The 20,508-nt window shown below is 42.8% G+C and overlaps 1 long non-coding RNA gene across 1 annotated transcript; it reads right to left on the reverse strand.

The window, feature by feature from the left end:
* Positions 1-6,368: 6,368 nt before the first annotated feature.
* On the reverse strand, positions 6,369-19,568 carry LOC309865046. The gene is made up of 4 exons (XR_014311921.1): positions 19,028-19,568; positions 10,326-10,424; positions 7,350-7,424; positions 6,369-6,583 (listed from the first exon to the last, which is right to left on the reverse strand). It is a non-coding gene; the product is annotated as an uncharacterized lncRNA (long non-coding RNA).
* Between the last annotated feature and the right edge of the window lie 940 nt (positions 19,569-20,508).

Here is a 20,508-nt window from a genome sequence, read left to right on the forward strand (position 1 = left end):
ATGACGCTGCATGAAGTAGTCTAAATACTAAAGGTTAGGGACTGGGTGGCTCAGGGTTAAGGGTCTGCCTTCAGTTGAGATCATGATCCCAGGGTCCTGGGATCCAGCCCCCCATCGGGCTGGTGCAGGGAGCCTGTGTCTCCCTCTCTCTCTGCCTCTGCTGCTCCCTCTGCTTGTGCTCTCGCCCTCTCTGTCCAATAAACAAATAAAATTTAAAAAAATACCTAAGGCTAATTTATGTAAAATGAAATTAATTTTTCTCAGTTTCTGAGAATCTTATCATTCTATGATTTAACCCCTAAAATTCTACGAACTTACGAGTCTAGGATTTTATATGGAGATAACTATCAACCTATGTGTGCAAACCACCGTTTCAAGTTCCAAGTGGTTTTTAATACTCGTTTGTTTTTCAGTCATCTGACTGACTTTAAGAAATAAATTATTCCTTGGATGAAAGAGTCTATCGAATTGCAAGCATCATAATGAACTGACTAAATTAAAATCAGACAAAATTAAAGGGAGGTAGATAAAATAACAAGCTGGAGGCTAACATTTTTTGTTTATTTTTAAATGCAATGAAGCGAGGGTTATTGAAAACATTTCATTGAATACTTTTATTTATCATACACGATATTATTGTTATCTTACTGATATTTATTTTTCTCTTTTTTTGTTTTGTTTTTGTTTCTGTTTGGGCAAGGGATACCAGTGTATTTTGTTTTTGTTTTGTCTAAGCAAAGGGAAAAAGAAAGGACATATCCGAAGACAAGCAGACTTTCAGCCCACAGATTATCTGGATGTGGTAACATATACGGACCTTCCCATTCATTCCACCAATATTTACTGAACACCCACTGAGATGAAGTTGAGTAGGAACTGAATTAAAAGCATTTGAAATCAGAGTCAAGGGCTGTGTGAACCTTTTTAAAGCCTCAGGTATTCACTGAGCTGAGAACCTGCTCAGAAATCCCAAGTCAATCTACCCCAAAATAAATTCAAATTTTAGTTTTGGTAATAAGAGTTGTAGAACTAGAACTAAATTGTTGTTCGATGACTGCATTTCTTTAAAAATTCCTTTATATTACATTTTCACGTGTTCATAAGACAAAGGTGGTTTGGGGGGTGGAATGTCAGTACTGCTCATTTAATAAAGCTTTTACTTTCATATGTAACAGAATTATTATTGATTGTCACCCTTGTTGCTCTCCGAGGATAAATTCTTGTAGCTGGAGGGCTGCCAGTTCACTGCATGCTGGCATGAGCTAGGGGCTTGGTGACTGAGTTACCCAACTGGGGCTTGGTGACTGAATTACCCAACTCAACAGGCAAGGTGGGTGGCAAACAGGAGGACTTGAGGGAAAATCCCGGGGGCAGGAGTATCGAGTGAGTCTCCGGCTGAGACCGTGTTGCAGGGCGTAACCTTATAGGTCACTTCGGATCACTGGGGATCTGGGGGCAGGGGTGGGATCAGAGATGTTCGACGAGGTGAGGGGTACAGCTTTGCATAGTGTGGGGCACAACTTTTTATGATGCCACCTTGGATCTTCTTTAAGGACTGAGGACTGATTGTATTTCTTGTGGAAACCAGTGAACAGAAAAGATGAGGTCAAGATCGGTTCCAGGTAAAAACAACGCAATACAGATGAAGAGGAGAGGAGGTATCTCAGTAACATACACTGAAAATTAAAAATAAAAAACCTGGGAGAATTATATGTCAAATGCTTTGCCATTTGGTTGTGCCGGGGATTGCTATTGCCCCCATGGGACACTGCTCAAGGCACAGTGGCCTGCCTCTCTAGAATAGCAATCAGAATTTTCTACAAACACATTCAGGGATTAAATCTTTCCAAAGCAGACCTCTATGGGTGGCTTATTAAAAGAAATTACACACACATAATCCTCCACAGAATTTTAAGTCTTGAGGGAGCCCAAAGCCAAATGATCGTGTTTTTAAAGTTGATTGAGAAGTTTTTTTCTTTTACAAAACACATAATAAATTCTTAAAAGTCTATTTAATTTTTTAAAGGAAAAAAAAAACCCAAGTCTTTCTATGCAGTCCCTCCTCCATTATCAGATATTTCAGGGATATTCACACTGTTCTCTTCTCAATCATCTAGACAGCAAATCTCTTTGAACGGGTGTCTGGTCCTAATACGAGGGAGAGTAGGTTGTCTTTAAGCTCCTCAGTCCTTAATGTCAGGAACTTTCCTCAACAGGGCTGTGCTCACTGGGAATGCCCAAGTCTCTACAGGCTTCAAGGAAAAGCAACCTCAGTTGGTAAGAAATTTCTGATTCCAGAAGCGCTTGTTGGTTCGCAGATTGGTAATGTTTTACCATTTGCATGCTAGTCCAGGACGTTGGAAATGCCTCCCTGATTTCTATCATGAAGGGGGAAGAAATTAGATGATGACAGAATGTATGGGAAAGCTCTTTATAAGGCAGCAACAAAATATAGTTCTCTAGTTTCAAAGGCAGACAAAGTGAACAAAACCATTTCTGAAAGAGCCACAAGGCAAAGGAAAAGCACTTGCTTATGAAACTGGAATTATTAATAATGAGGTACAGCAACACACCAAATACCATAAAGATTCATTTTCTTGTATATACTGAGGTGCTGATTTTTTTTTTTTTTTTTGAGAGAGAGAAAGTGAGGGTGTGCACACACACATCCATGAGCAGTGGGGGAAGGGCAAAGGGAGGGAGGGAATCTTGAGCAGGTTTCATGGTCAGTGTGAAGCCTGACACGGGGCTCATGACCCTGAGATCGTAACCTGAGCTGAAATCAAGAGTGGAATGCTCAACCTACTGAGCCATCCAGGAGCACCATAATTTTAAAAGGCTCAACTGGGCTTACATGATCTTTTAAAAGACTCCATTTCTTTTTGAATATTGCCTGTCTCCCATATGCCCCTCTCTCCCTGTGTCTCCCTGAGACATAGCAGGTGCCCAATGGACCTTCTCCTTCTGTCTTCCCACCCTGAACCATTCTTTCATCTCCTCCACCCCTTTCTCTCTTTCTGTACTTCATTCAAGGTGGTTTCCTCAACTATATCTTCCACTGCGCTAATTTTCTCTTCTGATGTGTCTAATATGGTAATTTAACTTGTTCAGTGAAATTGTAATGACTGCAATTTCCATTGTCAGACTTTCCATTTCTTTCCAAATCTGCCTATTCTTTATTTCCATGGCACTTTGTTGTTTTGTTGCATGTTCAATGTTTTTTAAAGATCTGTTTGCTCATTCTATTTGTTTTTTACTGTCTTATTTTGTCATCTGTAGTTGTTTTGGAGCTGATTTTTGCCTCTGATAACTCTACCATAAAGTAGCATTCCTTATGTATTTTGTAACATTTTGTTGTGGTGGTTATGAATTCATCTTCCATGGGTTTGGTTGCTTTTCCGAGAGAGGTTTCTGTTAAGGACTAAACCATGTCCTCCTCCCCAAATTCAAATATGTTGTAGTCTTAAACCCCAAAGTGACAGTATTTAGACATATGACCTTTAAGGAGGTGATTTTTTTTTTAACATTTTTAAAAATTATCTGTAAAATCAACATGGGGCTTGAACTCAAACACTAAGATCAAGAGTTGCATGCTCTACCAATTGAGCCAGGGTGCCCCTTAAAGAGGTGATTAACATTAAATAAGGTCATAAGAGTAATCTGATATGACTAATGATGTCCTTATAAGATGTGGAAGAGATACAGGGGAGACTTGGTGGCTCAGTCAGTTAAGAATCCAACTCTTGATTTGGCTCAGGTCATGATCTCAGGGTCTTTAGATCAAGCCCTGCTTAAGACTCTCTCTCCCCCATTCTCTCTGCCTTCCTCTTAAAAAAAAAAAAAATGCAAGACACACCAAGGATGTGCACACACAGAGGAAAGGCCATGTGAGAACACAGCAGGAAGCAGCTGTCTGCAAGCCACGCAGAGAGGCCTCAGGAGAAAGCAAACCTGCTAACATCTTGATCTCGGACTTCCAGCCTTATTCTGGTGCTTACGACACCCAGCCTGCGGCATTTTGTTCTGGTAGCCCTAGCAGACTAGGCAGCTTCTGACCCAGAAGCTGTGAAAGTAACCTCACAGAATGCTCGGCTTCTGTCAGATTTCTGCAGGTTTCAAGGCTCTGGATGTACTTTTATGTTAATTTACTGGCTTAGAGAGTGCATACCAAGAAATGGACTTACAGCTAGCTTCCCAAGCATATAGTATAAATTCAGACCTCTCAGGATGTGGCCTAGGTTGGTATCAGTTGCTCTCCAATGATGTCCCTTCCCTGGCTTGTGCTCCAGCTTGGGCTCAATTATAGCAAACATCCTTCTCCTTCCCTCAGCCAATGAGTGGGGTTGTGCTTAACTCTCCTGAGGCTCCAAGCTTTCTGCAGGGGACTGGCTTCAGCCTCCCTGCCCAGTGAGTCTACGGGCTTTATTTTTTGCCCCCAGTTCTCCCTCCTCCTCTGCCCATCCTCATCCCCCATGGCCTTTACCCAAAGCTGAAACCCCCAGAGGTCCCTGCAGCCTCCGCTTATACTTTTTGCTTAAGCTTTGGTTTCTCGCTTTCCTTCTGACATCCGGGCAGTTTGTCGTTCCATTGTATACATCACTTCCAAGAGTTTGTACTAGGAAACAAGTCTTTCCAATGGCACATTTGTCTGCCATGTTTGCTTTCTAGTGAGTACTAGAAGGTGTAGATTTTTCTATAACATTCTAGAAGTAAATTTGTCTTCATGAAGTAGGACTAAATTTGTCTTCCTAGAGTAAGATTATGCGAATTAGTTCGTAAATTCATCACAATTATTTTTTTAAAAGGTGGTATTGTGGGTAGGAGATAAACTGATTCTAGGATGAGCAGCCTTCAATAATGGGACGGCAGCACTATCATCAGGGGCCTTATTTCCAGACTTGACATCAGTCATACACACACACTTGCGGTTTTAGAGACAACAAATATAAAAAGTATATGGAAGTTGAAAAGCAACAAAAAAGTCTTCATCTTTGTGCTTGTGTTATAATGACAAAGTCACCACCATCTCGTCAGCCATTAGCACTACAACAGACTGAACGGTGGCCCCCCAAATTCACATGTTGAAACTGTCCTAATGTCATGGTATTTGGAGATACGGCCTTTGGGAGGTACTCAGGGCTAGATGAAGTAGAGCATTCAGAGATTAGAACCCTCAGAAGAAAATCAGTAGCTTTATAAGAAGAGCAAGACTGATCCCTCTCTCCCTCTCAGCCACTTAAAGACACAGGGCAAGTCTATCTGCAAACCAGGGGGAAGGTCCTTCCTAGCCAGGAACCGAATCCAGCTGGCACCTGGATCTTGGATTTCCCAGCCCCAGAACTGAGAAATAAACGTCCATCACTTAAGCCACTAAGGCCATGGTATTTTGTTAAAGCAGCCTGAGCAGACTAGTACCTCCACATAACATTCTAGAGTTGGAATTCACCTTCTTACCCTCTGTTTATACTTTCCTTACAAACTTACGAGGTAAGTAATAAGCGGTAGTTTGTGATTACCCAAATTCAGAGTATTTAATGTGCAGTCCAGTTTCTGAAACCCATTTTTCCCATTTCGAGCTCTTCTGACTCCAACGTATTCTGAATTATTTGAAGTTCTCCCTCTCATTCAGCTATCTGAGGTTTGATTAAGATTAATGCATTCAACAGCCCACAGTACCAGACTTCATGCTGGGGGATGTCAGATGACCTTACTGGTATTAAACCACCAATAAACGGCATGTCCTGGGCACAGGTCAAATGGGTGAAACGTGCATGCTGTCAGATGCTTGCAGCATTAAACCTTCACTTAACAACCTGGTTGGTGGGATGATGGAGAAGAAGCACAGTGCTTGCATGTGCTCACTCTCTCTCTCTCTCTCTCTCTCATTTTTTAGAGAGAGAGAGAGAGAGAGAGTATGCATGTACTTATGAGCAGCAGGGAGGGACAGAGGGATAGAGAGAGACTCTTAAGCAGGCTCCGTGGCCAGGACAGAGCACTCCTCATCCAGGACTCAATCTCACAACCCTGAGATCACTATCAGAGCTGAAATTAAGAGTCTCATTGCTGAACTGGCTGAGCCACCCGGGCGCCCCAGTACAATGCTCTCTTCTACTAAGTCGTCATGAATTTCCATTGTGAAGTCTATTGTATGCACAGAATATGTCCAGGTTTCCTATAGCCATCTAATAACCATGACCACAAGGAAGGGGGAGTATTGAAGGAAGCTATGAATGAAGCTCCAAAAGGAACCAGGAGACTTTCTGCCTTTCTGCCTGTTCCATTTTATAGTTTCAACCTTAGCAGTAAATCCAGCTGTCGTTAAAGGAGTCCTAGGGGCGCCTGTCTGGCTCAGTCATTAAAGGATGCGATTTTAAAAAAAAAGATGTATTTATTTATTTTACAGAGGAGAAAGAGAAAATGCATGAGTGGTAGGGGGTGCCGAGGGAGAGAGAGAATCCTTGAGCAGGGAACATGACGTGGGGCTGGACCCCAGGACCCTGAGATCATGACCCGAGCCAAAGTCAAGAGTCGGCGGCCTCACAGCGTGCGACTCTAGATCTCACGGTCGAGTTCAGACTCCACACTGGGGATAGAGATTACTTTTAAAAAAATCATAAAGGAGTCCTTGAAGCTTTAAATTGGCTCATTCTTTCTACTTCCATTTGCAAAGCAAGTGACTTGGTTTTGTTACCCCAATGCCATTCAATTTCTGGAAATGATGACAAAGCAAGTAGCACCATAGTTGTGTGAATTTCTTTGTAGAAGAGTTCTCTGCAGCCTGCCTCCTCCAGGAGGGGTCCTGAGTCAGCACCACAGGCATCTCCTGGGGCTTCTCCAATGTAATACCTCAGGGCCCATCCAGCCCCTACTGACTCGTCGCCCACAATGTATCGAGATCCCAAGATGAAGCTCACACTGGAGTCTGAGAAGCATTGGTTTAAGGTGTTCTCTCCACCTAATATAAAGTTACCTTTTTTAACTCATTAATAACACCTAGGGAACAAGATGAAAGCTTCCCTAGAAACCTACCTAACATGGCATTTTGATATTCTATTAATAATTAGGAATCACGGTAGGGTCTCCTTTTTCACATATAAGAAAGCCTAATATTTAAGTCTATAAATGACTCAAAAAACTGTTTCCATTTGGATTTAGTAGGAATGCGGCCTCACAACTGCTACACTGGAAGTAAAGAACTGCTTCCTTTCAGGTTAATGGGTTTTCCCTCGTCAGGCTGTCCTTCTTTCTTGTAATCTAGACTTGCCACCATTTATTTATCTTTTTTTATAACTGTTCTTCGTTTTAATAGGATTATGCATCCTCCCAATATTAACAGCAATTAGACTCACCTCACGGCGTGTCATGCCAACTCACTCTGCGGCTGTCGGGGCAGGATGAGCTTCCTCTTGTCTCAGTAACAGACTCTGACAACCAAAACAAAGCAGCAGGCAAAATACACGAAGAGAATTAACAATAAAGGATCACAGACGACAAGAACTTCTCACACATGATGGTTGCCTCCGCCTGTTCTACCCGCGTGGAAATAATGGTGTCCACTCTGCTAGGACTCAGAACACTGTGCCACGGTCTGCAAGCACGTATTTTTCAGAGAAGTTTTAAAAGAAGACTCTTCCAGAAAAAATAAAGATGACTCTTTAAAAGCCTTGGAAACATTAACATTCTCTTTCCAAATCTAATCTATTTAATTTTATTGGAAAACATTTACGTAGCTCATCAGCACACTCTCCGGTACTGAGTAATATTTAGTATGCTGTAATCACAGGAAGGAGAGATTTAGATTAAATGCTGCTTTTTATTACTATTCAATCATCATAAGTTGTTCCACTTTTTATCTTTTTAGTCAACAGATTTCAAAGGTGGGAAAATATCTTCATTTGCAGACATACCTGTATTTATCTCCTATTATATTTTCCATTAATGTCTACATGAGATTTATTTTCGGTGCTTTCCCAACAAAATAAATATGGATCTTCTAAGACCAGATGTTAATAATATAGACAAACACACCCTATCTCTTAGAGATGTTATGAGAATAAATCAGATAATATTTACATGGGGAATTTGACCTCACTAGAGATAGTATATAAATGAAATGTGCGAACAACAACAACAACAACAACGAACCTTTAAATAACAAAAAATTCCATTCGACTATAGCCAAATTAACTTGACAAGACCACATTACGTTCTGAGTAAAAGAAAGAGACCTACTAATAGTGCTCCCGCTGGTTGTGAAGAAATGCCAAATACTAACAATCAATTCCAGGTCTGGCTGAAACCTTACACATTCAGTTTGGAGAGACACAAAACTAGCTCCTTGTCTCTGTCTACATCTATTATACTCAGTATACCGGTAAAAGCCAGTATTCCAAAGACCATGATTGGTCTTTGCCTATGTTGGAGTGAACAATCAAAATTATTTTTAACCTCTTTCTACGTTTAATAACATACAAAGATTGTTAATGCAGCACTGTTGTGAACAGAGATTTATACATATATATATATATACATATATACATATATATATATGTATATATATGTATATATACATATATATACATATATATATATATATATGTATATATACATATATATACATACATATATATACATATATATATACATATATATACATCTAGGCAAACAGTTTTTAATTTGTATTATCTAGAATCAAAAAAGAGCTATTAGAAGGACAATGGGCAAAGAAGGAATCATACCTACTATTCCAGACTGAAAGGCCAAATTTTCTTTAGAGTTACAGGGAAACTGTCATTTATAGTCTCAGTATTATTTGAGCGACACTGGAAAGTCCCCCAATCCCACGTATTTTTCTAACATCCTGCCACAATGACCCAAATTCTACCATTTAAATGCGTCTCAGGTGAGTGGGTCGCTCAGTCCGTTAAGTGTGTGCTTTTGGCTCAGGTCATGGTCTCAGGGTCCTGGGATCGAGCCCCGCATCAGGCTTCCTGCTCTGTGGGGAGCCTGCTTCCCCCTCTCCCTCTGCCACGCTCCCTGCTTTGGCTCTCTCACTCTTTGTCAAAGAAATAAATAAAATCCTTTTAAGAAAAATGCTTCTGAGTTAAGGAAATGGCTCCATATTCATAGAAAAGGGCAAAATTAAAAATTGCAGGATGATAAAGACACACAACAATGTAATAATCTAACACATACTGCATACCTACTATGTGCCAGCCACCATTTTCCATGCTTTACCGGAACTATCTCATTTAATTCCCACTTCAGCACTATAGAATAGGTGCCATTATTATTCCAGTGTTACAGCTACGGCACAGGGAGGTTAAGAAGCTTACCCAAGATTACACAGGCTACAAATGGCACAGCCGGACCCCTACCCTGGTGGCCTGACTCTAGATCCCTGCTGGGAAACAACAGGTCTACCTATAAGCGTAGGAGTTAGCACTATAAAATACATTCCTGGCTTAAAAAAAAAAAAAAAAAACATATTTATTTATTTAAGTAATCTCTGTGCCCAACACCGGGCTTGAACTCACAATCCCAAGCACGAAAACTCCTGCACCCAGGTCGCCCCTATGTTACCGTTTTAAAACGAATCAAACGATTCGTTTGCAATGACTGATACAAAGAGGAAAAAATGTGAAAGCTGAAAATGTTCAGACTGTGTTTAGAGCCATTGTTGCCTTTTTTCCAGGAAAGCCCAGATTTTCATGTTAGGGCAAGCTCTACCTTTCCATTTTGAACAGAAGACTCATGAACAGCAAGTACTCATCGTAGCACCTTCACGTTGCACCAAGAAGGCAGTACTAGATCCATGCCCAACGGAGAGCTCCGTTGTGGAGCCTCGGGGGGAAATGAGACATGCAACATGGAGATGAACTCAGAGATGTAAATTGCGTAAGGTGCGTAACTGTATAACATGACGGCTAACTTCTGTAGCTAAGAGGCCACCATGAATCTTTAAATGCATAACAGCTTCTTGATACATACAATGTAAAAAAAAAGGCCTTTAAAATTGTTCTCTGGCGTCCAAAGTAGGTGCTATCCATGTTTTTTGTTTTGTTTTCGCCCATAAAACACAGTTTTTAAAAAGAGATGAACTGATATTCTGGTTTCCCTGCTCCTAACAGAACACCGTAATATGGTTAAGTACAGACTTTTCCGTAGCAACAGAGACGGCATATCAGATACGAACCCTATGTGTCTCTCTTGAAGAAAGCTTTAAGGTTATAACAGACAAATTCAAAATAAAGCCTATGATCCCATCACCCTGAAGCCTGCTTCCCCAATGAGCTCAAGAAAGGATTCATTGACAAATGACTCACCATGGCTTCCTATAGCTCATTTCTTTGCCTTCCTTTTTCTTTAAATGGCACTTCAGCCTTAACAGTTACAAAGGTTTCAAGAGAGGGGACTAGCGCCATCTGAAAAAGAGAAGCCAAAAATCCAATACAATCATGGTTTGCACAAGTTCAGCTCTGGGCTTACTGAATAGCACTGAGGGGGTAGTGGTTTCTCTACCTCGAGACCAAAGGCATTCATTCCCGCCACCTTTCACTGCTTTATTTAGTGCCTTTCCACTCTCTGAGCATTCCGTGAACCCTGACTGCCTGTTAGCTCTATTTCTAAAATCAGTGTTTTGCATAAGGGGAAAGGTAACTTGGGGTGAGGAGATCTTGAAATGTTTTCCTAAGTATGAATAAGAAACATGCTAGGAAGCCACGGAGAGTAGTGGCTAAAGGAAGTGCAAACTGGGCTTACACGGATATCGTTGCATATGCAAACTATAATTACATCCCCCCGAACACTTGCCTGGGTAGAGTGGGTCCCTCCATTTGCTCACCCCAATTAGGCAGGAGGCACTGCCTAGGGCCGGAGAGTAATCTATCCATTATTGTTTCGGTGTGGGGGAAAGTGACTGCTCTGTGCGGGGAACACTGGGCTTTGTTTTTAGCATGCAGAGCTAGGCTGGCGGACGCTATTGATTGTGCTTGGGAGAGAGGAAGTTAATGATATGTTATGAGTTTATGTACTATATTTCATCCCTATTCGGGTTTAAACAGCATCCTCCTCCAAATATTCTACTCTAAAGGTTGCAGGCTGAAAAGTGAAACAGATGGTCCAGTTTTATATTTCTTTTCCTTTAGAATTTCTTATGCAGCTTGGGGACCTCATTCTTCGGGGATCTCAAATTATATTTCAGCCCATTAAACGTGTAACAGTTTTGATACTCAGATGGTGCGTAAGAACGATTCAAAATCCGCATGGCCACAGCCTTTGCTGGTTCTTAGTATGCCCTGTGCTGTTCATTTTAATTGAAAATATTCTAAAAGCAAGATTGATGTGTTTTCTATCCCCCTAAAATAGAAGCAGGTTCTGGGCTCATAATTGAGCACTCATAAGGCCCCTCTCCTTATTAACATGCCCTCTCTAATTTGTGCCTCTGTTTGTACAATATAAATGGCCTTTAACGGCCCTTCACTCATACAATGGTCTCACTAACCCAAAGAAAATTAGTAGCAGGCAAAAGCCTATTTTTACTGACACAGAGACAAAAATGCTAATTACCTTAAAATATTCTCAAGTGTATATCTTTGGCATCCTTCCAGGCAAGGCTCAAAAGTTTTTTTTTTTTTCCTCTGTTATTTACTAGTTATAGGGAAAGTTGTTTTTGTTTTATACTCAGGCTGATACCTAAGTAGGTTTATATTTATAATTAGAAATCTTTATTTGTGGTCCAGAGTACTGGTGATAGGTAAAGCATTTGGTTTGCTTTCAACCTGCTCGTGGGTATACTTGAGAGAGTTGTCCGTTTTGATAATTATGTTTTGTGCTATTTTTGTTAAGGCACTCGGAGACATTTGCAGAAAAATTATAATACCTAAAAATCTGAATTTATTTGAACACATTAACTACCACAAACTATTGTTTTCCCAGAATCTCTTTTAATCCTTTTCTGATAATTAAATTTGTTTGTCCACATTTACTATCTGAAGCGCTCTTTCAGTTCCAAAATGATTTTAAAACTGAAACCTTGGATGTACAAAATAAGTAATAATCAAGAAAATTAAATGCGACCCACTAAATTATAATACCAGGTGTGCTGATGATACTGATATACAGAAAATGAGCTTTTCATCATTTATGTGACAAATTCTCATTGAGGAGATATTATCTTTAGAATATCTTGTAGGTCTGGCTTATAAAAAGAAATAAATAAGAAATAAGAAAACTTCCTTGAGGAAGTTTCAAAATCAAGTTTGGAGGAAAAAAGATGTATTTGTACTAAAAATTAAAGAAGCACAGACCTATAGTAACATTGGAAGGCAGCAGAATAGGAGAGCACATGTGTCGGTGAAAGATGAAATGGCAATTAATGACAAAAAACAAGCAGGGTCTAGCTCAATAACAAGCAATCAACCCAGCTTTTAAAACTAGGCAAAAGATCTGAATAGAGATTAAAAAAAAAAAGAAGATATATGAATGACAAACACACACATGAAAAGATGCTCAACATCATTAATTGTTAAGGAAATACAAATCCAAACCATCACAAGACATCACTACACACCCACCAGGACAGCTGGCATCAAAAAGACAGACAATAACAAGTGTTGGCAAGGTTGCGGTGGCAACATCGGAACCCCTGCACATTGCTGATGGGAATATAAGATGATATGACCACTTTGGATAACAGATGGGCAGTTCCTTAAAAATGTAAACATAAACGAAACATAAACCCCAACAATTCACTCCTAGGAATCTACCCAAGAGAAATGAAAACAGATGTCTTAGACAAAGATACGTACGTGAATGTTCATAGCAGCATTTTTCGAATAGTCAGACACTCAAAACAAGCCAAATGTTAACAGAATAGTATTCAGCAATAACAAGGAACCAAATACCGATATATGTTACAACACAGATGAATGTCAAAAACATAAACTATATGAAGGAAGCCAGATCCAAAAGACTCCATTCATATGAAATGTCCAGAAAAGGCAAATGTATAGAAATAGTTGGCACATCAGTGTTTTCTTGGGGCTGGGGTGTGAAAAGGGTTAAACAGCAAATGGGCAAACGGGAATTTACTGGGGTCATAGAAATGTCCTAAAACTGGATTCTAGCGATGGTTGCACGACTCTATACAACTACTCAAAACCAATCAGTGTGCACTCACGGTGAGCGGATTTTAGGGTATGTAAAATCTACATCAATAAAGCTACTGAAGAAAAAACCAGGTTAAGTGTCCTACAGTTTCATAAGAGTGGGTGGAAGCAATAATCTGAATTTTTGGTCTTTGCTTCCATGCTGAAATGTAACTCAAACATGTACCTGTACCAATAAATGGGAAGAGATCATCACAGTTTGCAACGTCCCTTACAATTTTCACCTTATTTGCTCTTTGCAACAGTCCTGTGAGGCAGGGCAAGCAAGTGTTCCAGGATCTACACTAACCGCTGCTCCTTTTCCTGAGGAAGCTTCAAATGCTGTATCGATGATGTCACTTAAAAATCGAGGCCATCCTATTTATAACATAATCTGAATAAGCCAAGTAACAAACAGGATCATTACCCCCAAGTACCCCCAGGTGCTTTTCCAAAGTTGAGTGTCTTCCGTTTCCCAAACTGTATGGAGCCACAGGGAACCCCCGATGGGAGACTCACTCCTCTCATTCCACTCGTGGTAGACAGACGTGGGCCTCACGGAAGCCTGTGCTGCTTGGTCTCTCGGAAGCATGTGCATTTACACAGACGGAAATGCATGTCGTATCACTGTATATACAACTAGGCACACAACGATTAACATAAGCAAAGATGCCAAAAAGCCAAAAATGGAAACCATCGTATCGATCTGGTTCACAGCGAATCCTCCTTCAGTATTTCTCTTGAAAGCTCAGAAGGAGCAAAAACAAACGAATCCAACATCGCCTGAAGCAGAAAACGACATGTTTAAGGAATGGGACTTATAAATAAAATGTCCAATTAGGTCATTTGGAAAGGCATGTGGAGTAGGCACAGATATGCTTAGATGAGTTCAAAACCACACGAAGCTCCCTTATTTCGATCATGGGTGTGTGACACCAACTCAGACTCCTCTGGTGCAAGGGCAGGACTGAAAGCTCTGGGTTTATGAGAAGGTTGGCCCATGGGATGAGTTCTCCCCACTTTCTGCCCAAGGAGTTAGGTGGGAAGGAAGCTCTCAATGCGGACATCGACCCGAGTCAGCTATACCAGGGTTCCAGCCTGCCTGTCCCAGCCTCGCGTTGGCTGATGAGTTTCAGTATACGCTACACAACCCACCCCACTACTTCCTAAAGAAGGCATAGATGCTTGCTGTACCTTGGTGTTGTCTCCCCACATGACCTCCTAAAATCCTTTTGTAGTGACTTGTGTTTCTTAAGGATGTTTCTAGGATCTGTGATCTAAGAGGAGCTGTGCCTCCTGACTATGACTTCAGAGAGGAGTCAGACTAGCTGAGCCTAAACAAAGGTACAAATCATCAGTGTCAGTTGATGGTTCTTTTGATATTTGCAAGCTGTAAAAATTTCATATTAATGTGTGCAATGAATCCCACAGGGTAGGAGAAAAAGCATAGGACTCAGGCCAAAAGACTTGTGCTGGGGTCTGGAATGAACTCCTGTGACCTTGGTGATCTCCCTCAACTTCCAAGACCTCAGTGGTCTCAACTGCAAATAAATCACCTTTTTTGGATGAAAGAGCCTTAAAGTTCTAATCATAAGTTGACAATCATTTCTTCAGATGCTATGGTTATTTGACAACATAGAAATACTTAGCTCAATAATTTCATCGAGGTCATATGCCTCTTGGCCTAACATGCCTCTGGCCTGGACACAACTGAGAATCTAAAAATTCACAGACACAAAATCCATCTGCCCTAGGATAAAATGCCACAGAAGTTGCAGTTTCAGGGGAAGAATGATGAAGACGGGAACCAGATATGAATTGAATGGTACTTCACATTCAGGTACAAGGAAGATGTATGTCATCTTCAACAGGCTTTTATTTATTTTCTTTTTAATGAGTCTGACAATACTTCACTGGCTTTCACCGTCCCCCATGCTCTGCTCTTCCTCAAAAGTGCTTCTGTGGCCCTTCAGAGGGTCGAAAGCCCTAAAACCTGTTCCTCCATTGCCCCCTCAACACTTTTTGTTTTTATCTGTTTCATTTATGTTTCTTCTACTCAATATTTTGTTCAGGAAAGAGCACACGGATCAACCTCATCTGAAAACCACTTGATCATCAATGTAAACGATTTCACTTAAATGTTGTACTTTCTAAAAAGTGTCATATCTACCGTTTAAAACAGAAGTCATCTCACAAGTGGTTCCAGCAAAGACTAATGGCTAGAAAGTAATTTTTCATTTATAGTTTTAGAAAAGACTATAAATGACATGCTATATTTAATTTTAGAGTCCCTGTGCACATCATTACATACTTTAATAACTATACAAATATTAATATTTGATACAAGGGATCTTCTAAATTATGGCACAATCACCACTCTGGATTGATAGAGTGTGAAGCAGGAAAAGCCTGTTTAGACCATCGTAGGAGGACAGAGAGCGTTTAATGAAACAAGTTTGATGATCTGGTCATCATGACAATGATGGATATTTGGTTCAACCGAATCTTTGTCAAAAGAATTTTGGGAAAAGAAACAGTCAGGAACTTCGATTGCTTCCTCCAACCCTCAACCCCCTCCCCCCGCCCCTGTGTCCAGTTGACCCATCTTTTCTATGAATGGTCCCTTGGTCTGCTGGTTATAATAAGTTCTTTCTGCACCATGATTCAAGTAATTAAGAGCTGGCTGTCACATTATCTTTTAAGGACACGTCAATGTTGATTTGTAAGGGTGTCCTGAGGATGAAAGTGATATTGTCAAAACAAACATTCTGCACAAATCTAAGCTGATCCCAAAGACAGCAATTAATTCTTACTGTTTTCTGTTTCCCTTATCTTTATGGGGAATCACAGTCAGTCCAAATTCCCCAATGTTTCTATATTTCCAGCAAAATAGTTGTCCAAGTCCTAAGTAAAAGACTACCCCACTTTGAATAACATTGACTTTTCTAATTGGTCTGATTGACCCAGAGAAGGTAACCAAAGAGTAAAAACAAAACGCAATGTGAGGGCCATTCCCCCATGCTTCCGAATCTCTTTATCACCCAGATAGGTTCTTTGTTACGGAGAGATTTTATAAAAAATAAATAATTTCAGCCAAAGGGCTTTCTCATTTCTGTTCCCTGAAAGTCTGTACTTTCCCCATAATAACATATAGATTTAGATTCCTCTATAAAATGCTTTGGGGACCACTGAGATATAAAAATGACCAGTCTATTGGAATAAAGTAGAAAGGGGTGCTTTCCTCTTTGCGGAAGGCCCTGCAGGAAATAACAGGAGGTGGACGAGCACTGGTGTCACCCTGACACTCACTGCAGAATGTCTCGGAGAGTCATGAGAATGGAATCATTTCTCAGCTGTCTGCAAACCCATGGAGCTGACACCATGATACACTCATCAGTTTGGCCTTGTCTATCTTTTGGGTCTGGCTTCCGGTAGGTTTAGATCACAGTACAAAGCAGAGTGGGAGAGAGTTCCTTTATTTTTGATGGGTGGTTCACTTCCTCCTCCTTTCTCTTTTCGTTTTCTTCCCGCAAAATAGCCTTGATTTTGTCTAGGTCCCCATCTCTTCAAAAGGCCGATGTTCATAAACACCAACAAGCTTGTTCCGTAGGGAGCTGATATTTCCATGGTTCACACTCCCACCTACTTTTGTCCTTGTTATTCTGGGAACCTGATTTGAGTGGGCAGACAGAGAGTCCAGAACAGGATCTGGTGTGATTGTGGGGCCATCCCGGGGGCTTTGGAATGAAGCCACCTGAAGTCCCCACCCTTCTGTTGCTCTACGTTCCCCTCCTGTCCGTCTCAACCTACATGCACGGCCCAGGGTCTCTGTGTTCGCCCTGGGGAAACGGTCCGGCACAACCTGGAAAATTATACCAGATGGCATCTCTGCCACCAGGTTTCAAAAACACGTCGGTTGCTACCGCGGCAGAACATTTGCAGGCAGACAGGCCAGAGGGGAAAAACAGGAATTACCGACTATCCCCAACACCGTAACTGTTGTAAGAGTCTTAGAAACAGCTCTTTTGCTGGAAATGCAAAAACATGAGAGAGTTGGGACAACGTAGGGTTCCACATGAAGATAAGGAAAACAGAACAGCAAGAATTAATTGCTTTCTTCAGGATCAACTTAGATCTGTGCAGAATGTTCGTTCTGACGATATCCTATCACTTTAATCCTAAGGACTCCATCCAAATTGGCGGCAAAGCTCTGAAGCATTGCTTCTCTTTGAACATTAGCTCGCCAGGCTACTGCAGATGAGAAGGGGGGAGGTGGGGTGGGGGAGGGAGTGAACAGGTCTCCCACGCCCGCGGCCCCCAGTTCACAGTGCCCGCTTTCCTCCTCGTTCAAGGCCGGCCTGATACTCAGCCGGGAAGCCTTGTGCTCTGGGACTTTTGCTGCAAAAGGCAGGCGACACCACATAGCTCTAAATGGCAAACTTGCAGGACTGCTCCTGCCGCAGAGAAGAGAGTTCCACAAACAACCCGCGGCTCCCACCAGCCAGGTCTCGCTATACCTGGTTTCCCAAGAGCCGACTGCTTAGCCAACCTTAATAATCTCAGAGGAACGCAGGGGCAGGAGGCGGGATTCCAATTCCCTTTGCCCTAATTTATGGAGGTCTTTAGAAGTAGAAAATAAAACTTTGAACTCAGCTCATCTGAAGCTTTATGATTCAGGTGTCCCACTTGCCTTTAGGGGCACCAAAGATCACTGAAGTTAGAGACACGAAAACTTCTGGGAGCTGCAGAACAGGAAAGCGTGTCCAGACCCGACCCGGCTGGTTCTCGTACCACATTAACTTGGCACGAGGAGCAGAAGGCCGGCTCTGCCCTTGTCCTGCTCTGATGGATAGCATCTCCCTTCCCCACCTTGCCCTTTAATCCTCTGTCCTCGACAGACTTCCTGCGGCTAGGAAGAAGTGACCCTGTGGCCAAGGGAGCAAAAAGAAAGGAGAGGGAAAGAAGGAAATGAAAACAGCTTCGGATAAAGGGTTGCAGAGAAAAGGAAGTCAAGGGTGAAGCCATTTCCACTCCCTAGTATGGGGTTTCCCTGGGGTTTAAGGAGCAGGTCCTGCAAGGTGCTGGTCTGGGTGACTTTACACCAACAACACAGCCTAGGAAGGCCTTCTGCTTCTCTGCCTGGGCAGGTGTTTGGCTTTTTGTTTTAATATTTATTTATTTTAGAGAGCAAGAGCGAGCGGGGGAGGCGGGGGTGGGGGGAAGGGAGAGAGAATCTTAAACAGACTCCCTGCTGAGCAGGACCCCACCCCACCCCAACACACACAGGGGTCTGGGGGGGGGGTCTGGATTTCAGAACGCTGAGATCATGACCTGACCCCAAACCAAGAGTGGGGAACGTAACCCACTGAGCCACCCAGGCGCCCCCCTGGGCAAGTATTTGCAGCAACCCCACTGGGATGTGTGAGGACTCAGCCAGCTAATTTTTGTGCATGTGCCCAGTCTGGGGCGCCGTCCTGGTAGGTGATGAATTTAATTCTGAAACTGAGATCCCATAATTATTCAACCGAAAGCAATTTAGTGAAATTTAGAAAAATTTTACAGTAGATGTGGTCCTTTCAGTTACAGGGAAAGCCAGGCCCCAAAGGAAGGGGCGGTTTTTGGCCTCGGCTCAGGTGAGGTAGACTTCTCTCCTCTGCCCTAGGAAGTCGAAGCTTCCAGGCTGTTCCGGAGGCGGACCTCGCTCTTCTCCCTGGGGACGCCTGGAGCAAGGGCCGCCTGCAGACCATCCCTGCGGCCGAATTCGGCTGCTAAGCACGTTCCTCGGACAGGAGGCGCCCTTATTGGCAATTCCTACGGACCCGGGGTGCGAGCCAGTGTGTGCTGCTGGAGGTGGGGGCAGGGTTTGGTTCGGAAATTACCTAGGCTCCTTAGAGGTCCTGATTAGCAATGCAGAAAGAGTGCACGTGTGCGGAGGCCCGCGGACGCGTCGGGCCGAGGCCGGCTGCCTTCCCAGGCTCCCCGAGTATCGGCCAGCCCTCCTCTGCCACATCCTGGGGGAGGCTGGCCCGGGAACCGGTTTCGCTCCTCCCAGCACCCGCTCGGGCCGGGAGCGCGGTGGCCGGGCGGGCGGGCGGGGCGGGGCGGGGGAGCAGCCGCGGGCCGCGCGGCCCCGAGCCCGGCGGCCCCGCCCCCGCGCGGCCCGTCCTTTCCCGGGAAGCGTCTGGAACGCAGGCACTGGCTTGCGAACACAGGACGGCTCTCCCCCAGGGTGTGCGCTGTGTAAACAAGATTGTTGTCAATCGAGTCGCGTCCGTGCGTTGCACGAACCCCCACGGTGGACTCTCGGGATGAGGAAAGTCTCTTTTTCTTTGCTGGGAACACACGGACACCCACCCCCTCACTCACATCTTTGTTAATTTCTGGGTCGTGTAACCTTTTCCAGAGCCACTCTTTGGAGTGGGTCCCTCCAGCCTGCCTTTTTTTGGATGATCTTTTCCGCTCTTGTAACCCTACATTTCCCACACGCTGGAACTGCTGAGATCATGTGGTCGGGAGGTAGAATTTCCCAGGGTTTCAAACGAGAGCTTTTAACCCACATGTGCGGTGGATGGATACAAGGAAAGACGAGAACTTCCCCAGACTTTCCGGCCATGAAGACAGAACGTGGGTCCCGTCGGTTTACCTGCCTTTGATATTGGCCGAGCCGTGGCCTCACCCCACGGTGTAGTCACTTGGGACAGGTCACCTCTTATTACTCCCGGAGGAGATAGCTGTATTTCACTGGGGACGAAATGATTTATGTGCACCATTTAAATAGTGTTTCAGAGCTCTGAGGCATGCAAAATGCAGCATAACTGGAAGGTACAGCGTACTTAAGGGGAAATGTGGAATGCACTGAATGTTTTCTTTTCTTCCTTCTAAAGCTAGTTTAAATCTATTTCACTGACGAAACCGTTTAACCATGTGCAAATGTGTCATTCTGCCCTGTGACAAAGTCGGCCGGGGTTGGAATGATGGGCTTCAGCAAGGCTGGAAATGTGCCTTTAGTCATCCAGGGCCTCTGCCCTGAGCCACGGAGCTTCCCCTACATCTAGAATTGGCTGGAAAAATAAAATGACTACAGCTTTCTACAGATTCGATCTTTCTTTACCCCCTGCTTTTAAATATGTATGTTTTAGGGACAGGAAGGGCAAATGTTTGAGGTTTTTTTTCTCCCGGTAGAGTTGGGGTATTAAACGAAATTGGGTAATAATTATAATAAAATATTCTCATTAAAAATCGTTTCTGTTTTCGCAGGAATTAAATGTTCTGGTTTGGAAATCTTGTTTTTGCCAAAATAAAGATGTAAAAATATTTTAAAAGATCAGTCCAACTGGAACCCCCACCCCCTGCCAATGCT

The sequence above is a fragment of the Mustela nivalis genome, assembly GCF_964662115.1.
Source record: "Mustela nivalis genome assembly, chromosome: 5".
Lineage (NCBI taxonomy): Eukaryota > Metazoa > Chordata > Mammalia > Carnivora > Mustelidae > Mustela > Mustela nivalis.